This window comes from Notolabrus celidotus, chromosome 4 (assembly GCF_009762535.1).
Source record: "Notolabrus celidotus isolate fNotCel1 chromosome 4, fNotCel1.pri, whole genome shotgun sequence".
In the NCBI taxonomy this organism is placed as follows: Eukaryota; Metazoa; Chordata; class Actinopteri; order Labriformes; family Labridae; genus Notolabrus; species Notolabrus celidotus.
This window is the reverse complement of record NC_048275.1, coordinates 21,527,741-21,543,321: the sequence shown is the minus strand read 5'-3', so window position 1 is coordinate 21,543,321 and position 15,581 is coordinate 21,527,741. Positions and strand designations below refer to the sequence as shown.

The window sequence follows — 15,581 nt, the reverse complement described above, 5'->3', positions numbered from 1 at the left end:
AATCTACACACTTGTGAATATAGTTGTTTGTGACTGTGCATAATAAGAGGACTTATGAGACGACTGAGTGTTACTGTGTCCTATGAATGCATTGACATTTACCTTTACAAACATGTCATCAAACACCCAAAGGAATTTTCATCAGTTCCCCCTTGCCCTACATGAAACCAAGTACAGAACTAACTTGCTCCTCTTGAGAAATTCCCACCACTACAGCATCGACTCCATAACAAGCCGACAATTCATGGCTTTTCGAAAATGATCACACAATAGGCAGAGAGGGTGTGCCTTTGCGTCATCAATCTCTGGTGCGTGCTTTGTTTATGGCCAGCAACTTGACCACAACAAATTAGATTAAAACTGGGAAAGTGAGCAAAAGAGAGCGAAGGGGGGAACTGTTGCACTTTAGGAAATAAATCAAAGAGAAAGTGGGGTTTCCATTTTGTCGTAAAAGTCGACATTGCTGTGGTCTTGGGGTGGGTGCATGCAGTTCATCTACTTTATTATATTATGGCATTCATGTACTTAGTCTTTCACAACCCAACCATCCCACGCCAAACAACACACTTCTTTCTCTTTATGCTTTCTCCATTATTTCATTGGCTACCTGTTGTCTACTCCACTTCTCGGTAATTCTCAGTGTGTCCTTCTGACTTTCATAAACTTATACTTCCAGACTGGACACATAGGAAATAAATTAGTATGGTGTTTTGGAGTCACAAATACATCAACAGAGAAATAAAACATTTGTTAAGTGAATGTTTGCCATATGACAAATGCAGAGTTGGCATGCAAGCAAAAACTTAGATAGGTTTTGTAAAATCTGTGACATGAGCTGCAATCACATATATCCCTGTGAAAAAAAATTTAAATATGTAAATAAAAATGCGAGTGTAGGGGGAAGGTAGAGTGTAAAGCCTAACCTGGAGGAAATGAGCCCTAGCCCAAACAGGCTTCTTGCCCTGGCTCTGTCGTCTTTTTAATATTGCCCTACAGACACTTCTCTTTGATGTGTTTTGGGTTGTAGGGGCCATGTGGTGGGGCAGGTAGTTAGGGTGTTGTCACTATTTGGAGCTTGAATGAATGGAACCTGGTTGTGTTAAATGTGGTAATACTGTTTTGGTAATGCTGTCGTGTTGAGTTTACATCTATCTACTTAGATGTAAGTATCTACAGGAATTGTACAAATGTATAAAAAGTAGTGATCAGGTATTGTGTTAAATGAAATTGGTACTCCGAGAGTAGTATTCTTGTTCTTTCTCTAAAAAGCCTGTCTTTTCCTCTGCCCCTCTCTCTCTTGCCTCATCTTACCAGGACTTCAGGTGAGCAGAAGCTTCCTCTCCAAAGAGCCCCAGGCAGACCTGCCTTGCCCAGAGTCAGACCAGAGCGAGCCCACGGCCAGATGTGCACAACAGAGGGGAAATAAGGGGAGAGGTCATCGTTGGCCTGGATATGTGAGGTGAGAAAGAGAAAGCTAATCTGATATAAAAACTGAAAAGTGTGAACCTGTGATTTTAAAAGCTAATGTGCATTAGGTTTAATTTTTAAGTTTTATGGTGGGAAAATCTTAAGACCAGATCCTTGTTAGCGAAAAACACAGGGGTAGTCTAAAGCAAATGAACCCTTTGTGTCAATACAATAGTTATAAGGTAAAAGCTTCTGTGAGGAGTTTTTCACTGGTTTTGAAACAAATAGATACTTGCCTCTGTATGACCTTAACAAGCTAACAATATCATCAGCTACAAGATTGATAGTTTCAGCACTATTATTTCTAATGGGTATAACTGCTGCAGCTGGATCAGTGTCAGACAAAGTATGTTATAGCTAACTGCAGAAACAGCCTCTATTTACATTTTTAAGCTATCATGTAGTATGTTGTTATCACCTGGTATTAGCTAACAATGGTAACAACAACAGGAACTAAAGGCTTAACACCTTTCCAACTTCATTTTCAACTTGTAACTGGAACTGGAATGCGGTCAACTCAGATGTGACTTCATTCCTAGCTCCAACTTACTCGCTAAATGGAACGCACAGATAAAGTTCAGTAAAAGAAACTGGGGGGACCCATAATGCAGCCCTGAGGAATCCCGAAAATAGATGGAACAAGAGAGGAGGAGTCATCGCTGCTGCTGACATAGACAAAAACATTTTTCCTCCAACTTCAGAGAGTGAAAACTAGACTATTAAAGTTTTGTTTGATATAAAAAATAACCTATATAGAAATTAAAGCAGAGTGATAGAGCTGACATGGCTTTAAATGGAGGAATCTAAAAAAGGAGTTAATGGTTATTCAAAGATAGACTGTCATTTTAAACAGTGCTTGTTTTACACATCACGTCTTTATGGTTAAGGTGAAGATCCAAGCAAAAAGTTGCCATAACACTGGACAACACAGCAGAGCCTTCACCTGCTTGGCCCTTCGACAAACAGCTAACTTGTATGTTCAAACACATTAAAACAAAAACAACACACTTATATGCAGATCTATGCATGGGGAAGTCATACATACATGCACATCTGCTTATACCCTTAGGCATGTAATCTAAACAGATGCAACACACAGGAATACACACAACACAATTCATACAAACATTGTGCATTACCAAGTCACAAATTGTGCAGCAATTATATCAACATACCTACACTCAAATAGTAAATCTGTGTGAACACAAGTTCACTCACAGCGGGATAATATGTTCCTTTAACAACAGCTGAAGTGAAATGAGTGCTGTGCTGCAGAGTCTAAAAGCCACCAGGGACTTCTGTATGGCTAAATAGTTGCTAGTAACAACTACCACACAGTCAGCATGCAAACCTTAGGGACCTCATTATTTATAATAGCACTGCATTGTAAATATATAAGGTATAAATAGATACTGGGAATTTGATTCAATAAAACAAGAAGCTCTGCAGATTTCACTGGAGCAGCATTTTTTTTAAACATTTTTAGCACTGACAATGTCAAGCATGACTCTCAGTCATATACTAGTAGTGCTTAAAGAAGAATACATTGTTTGCTTATCATAGAAGGTATTGCATATTCTCTGGGATGACTTGTTATGCTGTGTGATTTTCTTGTCTTTTCTTGGATTCAAATAATAACTCTAGTTTTGGGATCAGCATTACTCATGTTAATGTCAGGTTTTGCTGCCACATGTTTGAGTGCAGAACTGTACTGCAGAAAGGCTATGAAGTAGGAATAGAGAGGAGTAGGAAGCTATAATTCACAACACAAGTTCAAGAAAAAAGCGATGTGTTTTTTGCTGCTGAGCATGAAGGCACTCCCTTTTTTACTCTCTGTTTCTCTCTGCCTCTCCAATGTTGTACCTCAAATCCAGAATTACTGTAAATGCCAAATACAATAAAAATACAGGAACACAACGCAGTGACGAAGTGCCCAGTGGACCACATGGTGCAAGCAAAAGCAACCTCACATACAGTATGAAGTTTCTGCACTGTAAATTTTACTGACCGCTCTTCTCTTTATCCTGAAACACTGTTTTGACTATGCAAAACAATGGGTGAAATTCAAGCACCACATAAGTCACATAAAACCAAAGAGCTGGTTTCGCGGCATTGCTTTTCTCTCTGTTTCGGCTCCAAGTCTGACCAGACTTCTGGGTCTGATTTCAATCTCCAGATACTTTTGCAGCGGCCTGGCCTTTCAGTTTCTGGGGGGAAAAAAGCTAAATACTGCACACAAAAAAAATTACAACACGTAATCAGATATGCCATATGACATTTTCTTCCACAAATTCAAAGGGCACTCACTCTCTCTCACCCACACACAGACAGAAAAGCTCTCAGATGGATGCAGACACAAAGTATGCACCAGTAGTCTTGCATAAAGTGCATGCAGACAGAGTCGCAGCCTTTTTTTCGCAGACAATCCTTCACTGTTTCCTCTGGTCTCCTAATTGACTTTGCCCAGACCCAGCCCACAGACCTGAGTCAGAAACAATTAAAAACTCCATTTATATTCCTGCAGTGAGCACATGGGCTCCCACGGCGTGACTGTGCACATCAGGCCTCATCATCTGTGTGTGATTTTAAACTTCGGGCCGTTTTCCATATTTATTTGAACATGCTCGGACTTAAAAGCACTGCAGGCTGAGCAGCGAAAAGTGCTTTTTGATCACACAAATAATCTCCAGCTCGTCCGACATTGCCTTTTAAATAAATATATGATCCAGAAAATATTAGCTTTCTGAGCAGATTGTTTATTGTTTGAGTTTTCTGAGGCTTAAATTGACTACGAAAACACTTTTGCTTTTACGCGGCCATCAGTGACTCAAAAGGCTTAGATTTCAAAAGAGGGGCCTGAAAGAGGTAATAACCATGTTTGACAAATAAACTATCCCCCGTCTCCTATTCTCCAGCACACTGAATTGACCCAATCCTCCACATAACCTGAGCTTTCCAGACAGGTAATTACCTTACTCAGAATATGACCGAAATGTAAAAATAACCGTATACTGAGGAAAGAAAAGGAAAAGCATTGATTAAAAAAACCCTTTCTACCCATTTAACCACGTCCAGCAAATGCCCATAGATTTTTATCAGAGTCCGTTTGTATTTTTAATTTTTAATGGGAGCAGCAGTGGACTGGTTTAATGTCAGAAGTGGTTCTTAAATAGAAAGTGGCATCATTTGAATCCAAGATTCAAGATAAAGCTGTCAGCATTACAGCAGTGATGGCAATCAGACTCTTTAATGCACCGCCTGGATTTAGTGTTGTCACTTTGTAAAATGCAACTTGATGCAAAGGCTGAACGGGGGACTGCATGTTGAAATTATCATCACCACTGATGCCTTTGAACAGGACAGTTACCTGATGACAACATTACTCGCAACGAACTCTTACTCAAGAGGCAACCTCCGGGGCCTGGGAAATGACGCTGAGCAGAAGTGGAAAAAAACTGCAGTTCCTTTGTAGTTACACCCTCAGGCTAAAGCAGGTCAATCCCCATTAGGCCCCATATTAGAATGACCAAATATAAAGCTGGAATAAACATACATGAGTGATATCATATATAACTCACCATTTTAAGTTATATTAAGTCAAAGTTCTGCATATTTACAGGCATTGTTGCTTTGAATAGCAGGTGGATGCTGTTAGCTGTCTGAGTAACAGAGGGTCTACAAAGTCTGCTCCAGCTATTTCAGTGAGAGAAACTAAGTTGTCCTGAGGTGTTTGTGCTAGACCTACAGGCAGGCATCGTTGCCTGTCTTCTCCTTACATGGCTTGTTAACTTTCAGAGTTGTCATCACTGGATTTTGTTTGTGGCGTTAAGTTCTTGGGTTCCAGAATTGTTCTTCTAAGTGACCCCAATATTTGTTGTTCACCTGCTGCTCGCTTGCTCTCTCAAAGAAGATGAGCAACGGTGAATCAGCAACATTCCACAAGCTTTCTTGGCGTCTTAAAAAAAAAAGCAGGTTGGCAGCCGTCAGTGAGGAATCTCATTCTGTCAGAAACAAGATGGTTATCTAGCTAAGTTGCATTTTATGAACAAGCTATGGGCATACACTTTACAGCTTTGATAATGAAGCATTTGCCAACCTTTAGCACATACCTCTTGTCCAAATGTGGTAACCTCTGAAAAACAACAACATGGAAACTTCCATGGAGTGATGCCTCAAAATAGATGTTGAAATCTAGCCTATGAACCATCGAAGTAAATTCTATTGCCTGATACAGCTACAGGGGGTGTAGGTTTTAGACATTTTTCATGGCAAAGATTCAAAGTTAGTGATTTGTTGGGTAAAAAGTAGGATGAGATTTTTTAGGTTTTTTCCACAGGGAGAACCAAAAACGAACAACCGAAAGTTCCTCTAAGGAGCTTTGATCTCCTTGATCTGCACCGGGCAACTTTGTACTATTCTGTCAAAGAACTTTCTTTCAAATAGATCTTCATCTCTAAGACACTTTATGAATTTAAAAAGTCACAGACTAACAAACAATGGCTCAGTATTCAATTGTATGTTTTTCATCTCTGAACTGATTGGACAAAGTGTATCTGCAAGATGAGGACAAGGAATGAAACCAGAAGAGGCACGAAGACATGAAGTTTAGTGTGTGTGCATGCTTGTGAGTGTGTATATGTGTGTCTATAATATATGAGGTGTTTGTGGAGATGAGCCTTGCGTGCCAGGGGCCGCAGCAGGTGCACCGCGTCTCCGGAGTGCCGTGTCCTAGTATGTGTTGGGTGGGTGTGTGGTATCGCTCCTCCTCATCATCTCAGCTTTCTCCACCTCTCCTCCCTGTCGATATAAATAAAAACAGACAACTCACCACGAGGCAGCAGCAGGGGTCCTCTGGAGCAAAGGAGACAACGTTTGGGTGGCATTGCAGGTCTTAGAGGGTGACAGTCTGACTGTCTCTGTGGTTATCTGAGGACATTTGAACACAGGCGGTGCAAGTTATTCCAAAAAGACTTTTGAATCTGGTCAGAGTATTTGGAGGGATATTTTAATTCGATACAGAAGCTGTTTTAGGGATTTTTATGGTTTAACAGAATTGAAATTCTAAGTTAATTCTATATTTAACATTTAGGTTGACTTGACAACTGGATCAACAAGTCTTCATATTTACAAAAGACCATATGCATGTTTGATTGCGACAAATATGTCCATTTTGCATTTTTAGGCAAATGCTAGAGTACTGTTGGAATTAAAGGACATGTGGTTTTATTTCTATGGAGAAAATACTTATTCCCACCTACTGATATCATGATACAAGACACAATTTCAATGTAAAAAAACTGAGTTTTGATGAAGTTTTGTAACAAATTTTGCTTTCTTTCTTTCTTTCTTTCTTGGTCTTAGATTTTAAGATATTTTACGTTTTAATACTTATGTTTGTATGTATGTCATATTTTAAATTGGGTATTTTCTGACAAGGAATGGCATTATGGAATTAACCTGATTTTGGATTTGCAATTAAAAGTTAGGGTTTAAATGAGGTCTGAGCCAGCTTCTGAGCCAGTTTCGGGGTGTGACTCGACACAGAAAAGATTCAATGTGTGAGTCTTAATCCTTGGGGAGAAGTTCTGAGATGAATCGAATAGTTAAAGGGTTCAGTTCGGTTAAGACTAGATCAGTTGTGATTCTGTGTCCGGCAGGACAGTAAGACTCTGCAAGTTACGGACTTCAGAGCAGTGAAGGGGGCTAATTATTTAGAATAATCCCTCCTAATTTAAATAAATAACAAGACCCAACACTATTAACTATGTACGTTAAGTTACATAAGTACACAGAGAGAGTGGATCAAACATAACTGGCCGCTTATAAAATGTAAATGTTCAAAGTGTTTGCTGTGTGTTTTTGTTGATTGTTACTGTTCTCTGTAAAGCACTTTGAATTGCTCTTTGTATGAATGGTGCTTTATAAATAAACTTGCCTCGCCTTGTAAGAACTTTTTTCAGATAAAACTGACAAAATGTCAGGATAAAACCATAGATTGTATAAAACAAGGCTTTAGTCTGGCATCACACAGTGGATTGTGAAGCATGGTTTTAAAACCTATTGATAGCAGTTGCCATATTGGAATTGATGACACAGCCTAACTTTCGGGTGACCTAACAAGAGACAAAGAGGTGAAGTAGAGGCAGGTCTTTAGCCCCCTTGCTAACAGCTACTGTGAGCCCACCTGTCAGCCAAAAAGAAATGCACCCCCCATAAAGTGTGTGCCAATAGAGAAATTAGCAATTGGGACCAAAATCACTGTTTTGTACCAGGCTGTACACATTTTCATTTTTGTCTAAAGATGGGCTTTTTTGAATGGGTGTGTATGTGGTTTCCATGACCCTCTGGAGGTCCTGTTATGAACTGTAGGAGATGAGCAAAATCCCCTTTTTTCCTCCAGTGCTACATCTCCCTCCATCTCCATTCATACTGTCCACTCCTCTTACACCCACCTACCTTTTCCCCCCTCCTCTTCCTCCCCATCTCCCTCCATCTCCTGTAGTAATGGATTACATGTCTTTACCCAGCCTTTCCTGTCCTCGGTGAATCATGGGGCTGAAGCCAAGGGTGGACCTCAGGGGTGGATGGGAACTCCGGCAAAGCAGGGAGAAACTGCAGATATTGGGTTACTGTGTTCTTAGCTCCAGATATGATGTAGTGGGTGTGAGTACGGCTGCATAGTGGCGCCTTTCAGTGAGCTAGACATTCAGCGCAGGGTGAGGTCCGTACGGAAATATGTGATAAATCTGTGGTGAGAGGGTGATGCTGGACTGACTTAAGAGGAGATACTATTGTAGCACAGATACGTCATATTGAATTGAAAGTGCTTATAAAAAGAACATTCATGTAAATAACCTTTTATATAGAAGAACAGTGAGAGAATGACTTTAACTTGGGCTTAAAAACCTTTACCATGGTCTGGATGAATACTCAGTTTTGATTGGCTGCAGGGTGTCTATGAAATCCTGAAAAATGAACAAACTATACATTAAGTAGTTACAGGGAAATCCAGGAAAATCTTAATGTTGATCTGGACAGAATGACTTGGCTGATTAGATTGATATTGTGGTTGTTGAACACAGTATCAAGTTATATATTTCCAGTACGTCAAATATTATTAATTTTTAATCTATCTAGCATACTGTACCTTTTTGATAGCTGAGCCAAGGCAATCCATGACGAGAAATATCTGCCTTACGTGACCCCTTGAAGGTGCAGTATATTATAATGGGCAGCGCACCTCTATCCTACCATTGTGAGTAGTAAAGCCAATTACTGTCTCGATGTGTGCTAACATATTGTACTGGTGGCATCTCCACAAGACATGAGCAGAAGCATGAGAGGGACATTGTACCTCTTACATTAATTCAAGTAAACATTTATGTTATTGATAAAACAGCAGAGATCACTCAGGTTGGTAAAGTCTATAAGAAATCTGACTCATGCGTTAAATTGAAGCAGATACTAATGGCCATGGAAAGTCAATGAATATGGCAATTTTTGTTACAATTGCCCTTCTGTGTCTTCTCTGCTAATCTGGTAAAGATAGCTGCAGGAGCTTACATTTGTGTGAACAGAGCTGTCAATCATGATGCTCTAAAGGTTTTGTCTTCACTTTGGGGGGCGATATTGTGCTGTCCATGTTTTCATACTGGTATTTTTCTGGTATGGTAAGAACCCAAATTGATATCAGGAAATGGTTGTACAATTTGTTAAAAACTTGGGGCAAAATGTTCCCGATTATGGATACCCCATTACCCCTTTCATCATCGTTTGCATGAATCGTTTATGTCATTCAAAAATAAAGTGTTCTGATGTTTTTAACAACTAAGATTGGACCATACTGTTTGAATTTATGCTCTAGAATAAAACCCACATCATTATCTTTTATTACACGGTCATATTAAGTACTTGATTCTGATTGGTCATTCCATTGCAACATCCCAAAGCAACAGTATGCTGTTTATTGTTTGCTATGGAGGACAGATCATTGCTAGGTATGTGGCTCTGATCACAGCAGACTTACAAACTAACCGTAATCATATCAATGTGCTGAAAAAAGTCCAGTTCATTTGATGTTTGTTTATGTACAGTGGAAAGTCAAGACAATAGAGAGTAGAGGGAGGAAGGATAGGTTAAAGACAAAAATTGGAGACAATGACAGGGACATCTAAAACTCGAGATGGTGAAGCTAACCCTTAACCCAACAGTGTGTGGGATACATAAGTGCTTAAGGACTGATAAATGGAACAATTCCATTGACTTTGACTCAGTCTTGTGAAATGTTCAATTTTATGTGAGTAATAACAGCTAGCTTAGTTCATTTTAAGAAGGTTAACCATTACATTAGTTAACCATTACTTCGGACACATCTGAAACTGTGAGTTTAATGGACTGTTTTCAAAGGAAGAAGTATAATCCTTTCCAAATCAATATTTGAAATAGGATTGTACATTTTTTAAAGATGTATTTGTGCAATTAGCTTCATGTTTGGGCCCTTCTCACCCTCTTTGGGTTCTAATTTGCTGTATGAACACAATCACAAATGCATTATTCCTTACTTGAAACCAGATAGAACACTGACAAAAAAATAAAGAAAGCCTGAGATAAGCAAATAGTCAACATCTAACACCTAATGCCACAGAGGAAGAACTGTAATGGTTTCAATAACGATTTTCATGCAGTTCAATAATATAAAATTAATTTAGCATCTATTAGGAAATCTCATATATTTGTAAGCCCTTAGATTTGTCAAATGCTTCGTCTTTGTCTTTCTATGTGCTGTAAGTTGTGTGTAAAGCGCCTGTGGTTGTTGGCTTCCCTCCATCTTTGGCCAGGGCTCCTGCTCATGTCAAGCTTCAAAGCTAGACGCAGAGGAAGATTTGTTGGGCGGTAAAATACTATGCAAGTGGAGTGAGGACAGTGCTGAAAGCTAGCATAGCTGTAGTTCATCTACCAACATCTTAACTCCCCTTTTCATCCCAGTAAATCAGACGAGTCAGGGGCTTAAGTGCCCGACACAGCCGAGGGACACACCAGTTAGACGTCGGTGAAGACGAAGGGGAGAGGGAGCAACTTGAGAAGAAAGTTGAGGGTTTTTTTTTCAATTTCACCAGATAACCAAACTGACTCTGCTCAGAGATATACTACAGCAAAAAAGGTGCAAGTGCTCTATCTGTAAGTGTTACTGTGTTAATAGCAACGTGAAATTCATTTGACAATTTTTAGGAATCATTTGCTATTTCATGTCCTTTTCGGCAAACTGTAGCTAAGTCATGGCTGTGTATGTGTCTCCCTGCTCTCGCTGTGATGGAAAATACTAACACTGCACTTATGAATGGCACATTTCACTTTAAAATTCTCCTAGACGGTTCAATGGACATATCAAAAGTAATATGCACTTTGAGTCTAACAGAATTAAATATCACCAAAGTACTTCAAGTTTGAGCTACCACCTACGAGCTAAGCGCTCAGGTACAGCTACTCAGACTGATGTCAGCATGCACCCGCCTCACACAAACCGACAGAGGACTATTTGGGAATCTGCCACAGACCTGCAGATGAAACTAAACCAAAGAAGTTAACAGTGCTTGCTAAATAGTTGACAACTGACTGCAGGCCAGTCAACATTGTGGTGGGCTTGATTCTAAAAGATTTTAGCATGTTGTGACCATCACTTGCTTATTGTTGTGGGGAACAGTAGCATCACACATACATCCAGGACCTTTATGAAACAAAGAAGGAGAAACTCCTGAAAAGTACAAATGCTGTTACATTATCTGGGGATCACTGGATGGGTGAGTAATCAAATGTATCTAGGAATAGGAACACACCATACTCACTGCCAATAACTTCTGTAATTAAGTGATTAATAGTGATTTAAGAAATGTATTGTTTGACAGCCCTAATTTGAATAATAAAGCAGTTTTCTTGAACATCATCACAACCAAAATAACTGTTAAGAGTGTGCCCAAAGCAAAGCTTGATCAGTGTAGTGGCTATCAATTGTCTTCTTTTACTTCTGAATGTTTCTACACTTACTTATTTATATAACTATCTTTGAGTGACGACATGACTCTGTTTTACGCATTGAGTCGGCTTGGAGACCTCCTGCACACGGTAAAACAACCGTGACGCTCCGCCGCACTCATTTATTGGGAACAACAGAAAACTTATTATACAAAACACTTCACTTCCTGCCTCCTAGTCACTTGACTACCGGAGCCGTGTAGGACAGCAAAATTGCAGGTACAAAAACAGGAAATGAACCAGTGAATATAACAATATTCTTACCAAAACTAAAGAACATGTTTCTCTCTCTGTATTCAAACAAGATATATTATACAAATAATATAAACAGACTTATAACTGTGAATATGCGCTTACAGTCAGTATCAATATGGTCACTGATCGATGTTAATCCTTGTGTGGGAGCTTATAGGAAATATGACAGTCAACCACATTTTGGGAACATGCTACTCTTGGCAGTTTAAATGAATATCTATTTATTTTTTATTACTTCATGGATTTGAAATGTGTATTGTAACATATACATGAGGTACGAGCCGCACGACTATATGCTTCCATACGACTACACCCCTAAATGTGACGATGTATATGCAGGTGGCCTGGCAGCTGAGGGTATGAAAAGACAGCAGCTGCCAGGGTTATAGTAACACTGTTAAATCAAAGCTGAGTATCGTTCTCTTAGTCCTGAGAAAAAAGGAAATCAGAGGAAGTTTATTTTGCTTTAATGTAACAAACATTATGCAGAAAACACACACACAAACACACCCGCAGCATCCATTAAACGCAAATTAGTGAGCGTCTTATCCTTTCAGCTGCCTGTATTTGACCAAATTACAGACACAATAAAGTGCATGCTCTTACTCTAAAGTAATGAGTGTGTATAAGATGTTACGGCAATCTTCAAGAGCTGATCTAAAAAAAACATTCCTCTCTCTAATATATTGGTCCATCTGTTGTTTTCTGTTATACACTGCTTTTAAGCAAAGGCTGCCTGGCTCTTATGTAAATAAAGATGCCCATTAAATGCATTAGTTGCACCAAGGGTTGAAAGAGATGTAATTTTGACGGTAAAATTCAGAGTTTTCAACCCTTTCCACTCTTTATGTGTATAACTGCAAATACTTGTATCTAATCCTCTTCTAAACTTGGCAACATCGGAACATAAAGATTATTATAGCACCTATCCACTCCCTTAAATAGGGGGATGTCTGAGTTAAAAAATATTATGGCCTTTTTTGGCAGGGCAAACATTCACTGAGCAGAAGAGTTTCTTTTATGTTAGATAAGTATATCTGAAGGCAAAAGAAAGCCAAAATAATAACTTTTAATATGATTGTTAATGTGCTGCAGGTGGTGTAATGGGTCAGAGTGACACAGAGATCAGCTAGCTTTAGCTTAGAGTTATCATTTTGGACTCTGATCAAGTTCCTCATCAGTATAATGGCTTTTAAATTATTTTCTCTCCAGACAGTGAGAGGGCAAAATTATGTGCTTTTCATTTAGTTAGATGTAGCATGTTGGAGGCTTCCAACAATAGCAAAACAGATTACTCAATGGCTTTAGTATAATTTGGCCTTAATATTTGTACTTTAAAAAACACTTCTGTGAGTCTAACACTAAAATGTTTCCTCTGTTTTGAATACTTAATCCAAACAGAGGGGTGGAGAGTTTGACACTATTTTCCAGCTCAGACATGTTAACATCATAGTGAACAACTCATGCACAGAAACCCATCCTGCAGCTAGCATGCTCTGTTTTAATTGGCCACCTGTGTGAGGAGTCATACTTGATTCCAAATCAGTTTCTCCTCTGACTCATCTAAAGGTTATCTCTTCTCCTGCTTGGAATTAATGAAACTCACCTCATGCCTACCCGACTTCAAATAGACAGAAAGCATCAGAAGTGCCAAAATCTGTGTAACACCGACGCCTTAATGAGCTCAGAGTTGCCGTTTTTACCTGACTCCCTGCAATTTATTACCTGTGGAACATGAGAAATAATTAGCAGACTCTCACAGCGGGGGGGCAGCTGCTCTATCTTTTCATCAGAGGGGTGTGAGAGGTTGCATCATGTGATTATGCCCTGAAGTCATAGTAAACCTGCACCACTCTTTCAAGATATAGGGTCTCATACATGACGACCTTATAGGTAGTGGCTGTTATTACTTAATACAGTGCAGTCTCTTACATTGAATAAGGTTACTTGTATATGGGAATCAGATAATTCATACCTGCTGCAGCACTTGTTGTTTTGTTACTACCAAAGTAAGTTTTAATGCATGATTATTTCATGTAATTAAGCAGATGGTTATACATTTGTAGTTTCCAAATTATTGCATTTTTTAGTCTTAGTACGACTCCATCAAAGTTTTAGGATTGTACCTTCAAAGATTTATGTAAAAGCAGTTTCACTCATACATTACATGTTTGTGTTATGATTGTTGATCTTGATGTCTTTTTCAGCACACAACACTAAGTGTTCTTTCTGAGGCAGAAATAAAATAAAATTGATTAAATTGAAGAAAAATAATGAAAAGTTGTGTTTTAGTTGGTGGAGTAAAGAATAAATCGTATAATGAACTAATCTAAAATGTTAATCATGCCTTAAGTTTGGTAAAGCCACTACCATGGACTACATTTAAAAAATGTTTTATGACCATTTCATTTCAAGTAATCATTATAAAACTTTTAAGACAACTATAAAAAAAAATGTTTGTTGTTGTTACATATTTTCAAGATATTTTATTATATTCAGGGAACAAAGCAGCGCTGAAGTCTGAAAACAAGAAACAAAAGCCAGAAAATGAAGTGTAGGCACTCTTGCTGCTCATACCGCACATAAAAACAGTTAACAGAGCATCAAACTAAAACCAAAAGCTTTGTCAGTAACTACAGGAGGCTATAAAATGGATGGTAATGAATTGTTTTCAAACTTTAGTTTCTTTTGCAAAGGCATGCTGCACCTTTACGAGGCAAACACTCCCTTTCTCTCCTTCATTTCCCAGATTAACTGGACCGCCTGTTAAAGTGCTGGCTTGATGTCAATGACTCTGTAAAATAAATGAAATCAACTAAATTGAGTTTGATTTGCAACATATGTCCTTTACAAAATGAACAAATAAAATCTCTAGTGAAGTGAATTTGCATTTATACAAATTGTTCTGGACACTCCTTGAAATTAAAAGTGAGCCACTTTAAAAGCTTAGCATATTAGGTAGCTAATATTCTTCTCCAGACTGTACTACAGTTAGGGCAATACGCCTGATACTGCACTGCTTGTATTTGCCGTATAGCAGCCAAAAGTATATGAATAAGTTCAAAATACTTCATAGCAAAAAAGAAAAAAATAATCATGTATTCAGTCTCTTGGGTTTAACGTAAATCATGCTCCAAATTAAGTATATTATACAAATTCTTCACCTCAGATCAGGTTTAGTATTCCCCTTCCTCCACCATGGCCTTCATAGGATGTTACTGTGAAGAATGGACACTGTGTCAAACCCTGATGCTTCCTATGTGCCTCAACTGGTTAAACAGACACATGTGCAGCTGTAGAACATAAGCTGTTGAAAGAGGAAACTTATCATGTCCTTCTCTCCCACTCTCTTCCACTGACATATTAGATCCTCCTCTGCTTTCCTCCAACCGCTCATCTGCCTTATGACCCGGCTGTCAGCCTCTGTCTTTGACACCTTTTTGCCTGTGCTCTTATTTCCTGTATATGCTGTGCATCTTGTAATGGGTTTTATGGTGTCATTAAATCCAGGGGGGTTTCCTTTTAAATGTGCAAACTTTGAAACCAAGAAAGTAGAGGCTATTTTGTACCATTTGACAGATATGTAATTCATCATTAAAATCAAGAGGTTTTGATGGATTCATTTATTATGAGCTCAATTGTTTTTTGAGTCTTTTTGATACAATTTATAAACAAAGCAGAAACTAAATTGTGGATTAAACCTCTTGTTCAATCTAAAATTGCTTAGTAAGCTCTTTTAAAAAAGAAAAAGCTGGAAGCTAAAGAAGCATGGATGTTATCCGCCCTCAATAGTGACCTTGAGACATAAGGACACTGATCAGACAAACTTT

General features: G+C 38.7%; 1 long non-coding RNA gene across 1 annotated transcript; it reads left to right on the top strand.

Moving 5' to 3' along the window:
• Nucleotides 1–1,318: 1,318 nt before the first annotated feature.
• On the top strand, nucleotides 1,319–15,377 carry LOC117811197. The gene is made up of 2 exons (XR_004630948.1): nucleotides 1,319–1,459; nucleotides 15,119–15,377. It is a non-coding gene; the product is annotated as an uncharacterized LOC117811197 (long non-coding RNA).
• Nucleotides 15,378–15,581: the final 204 nt, after the last annotated feature.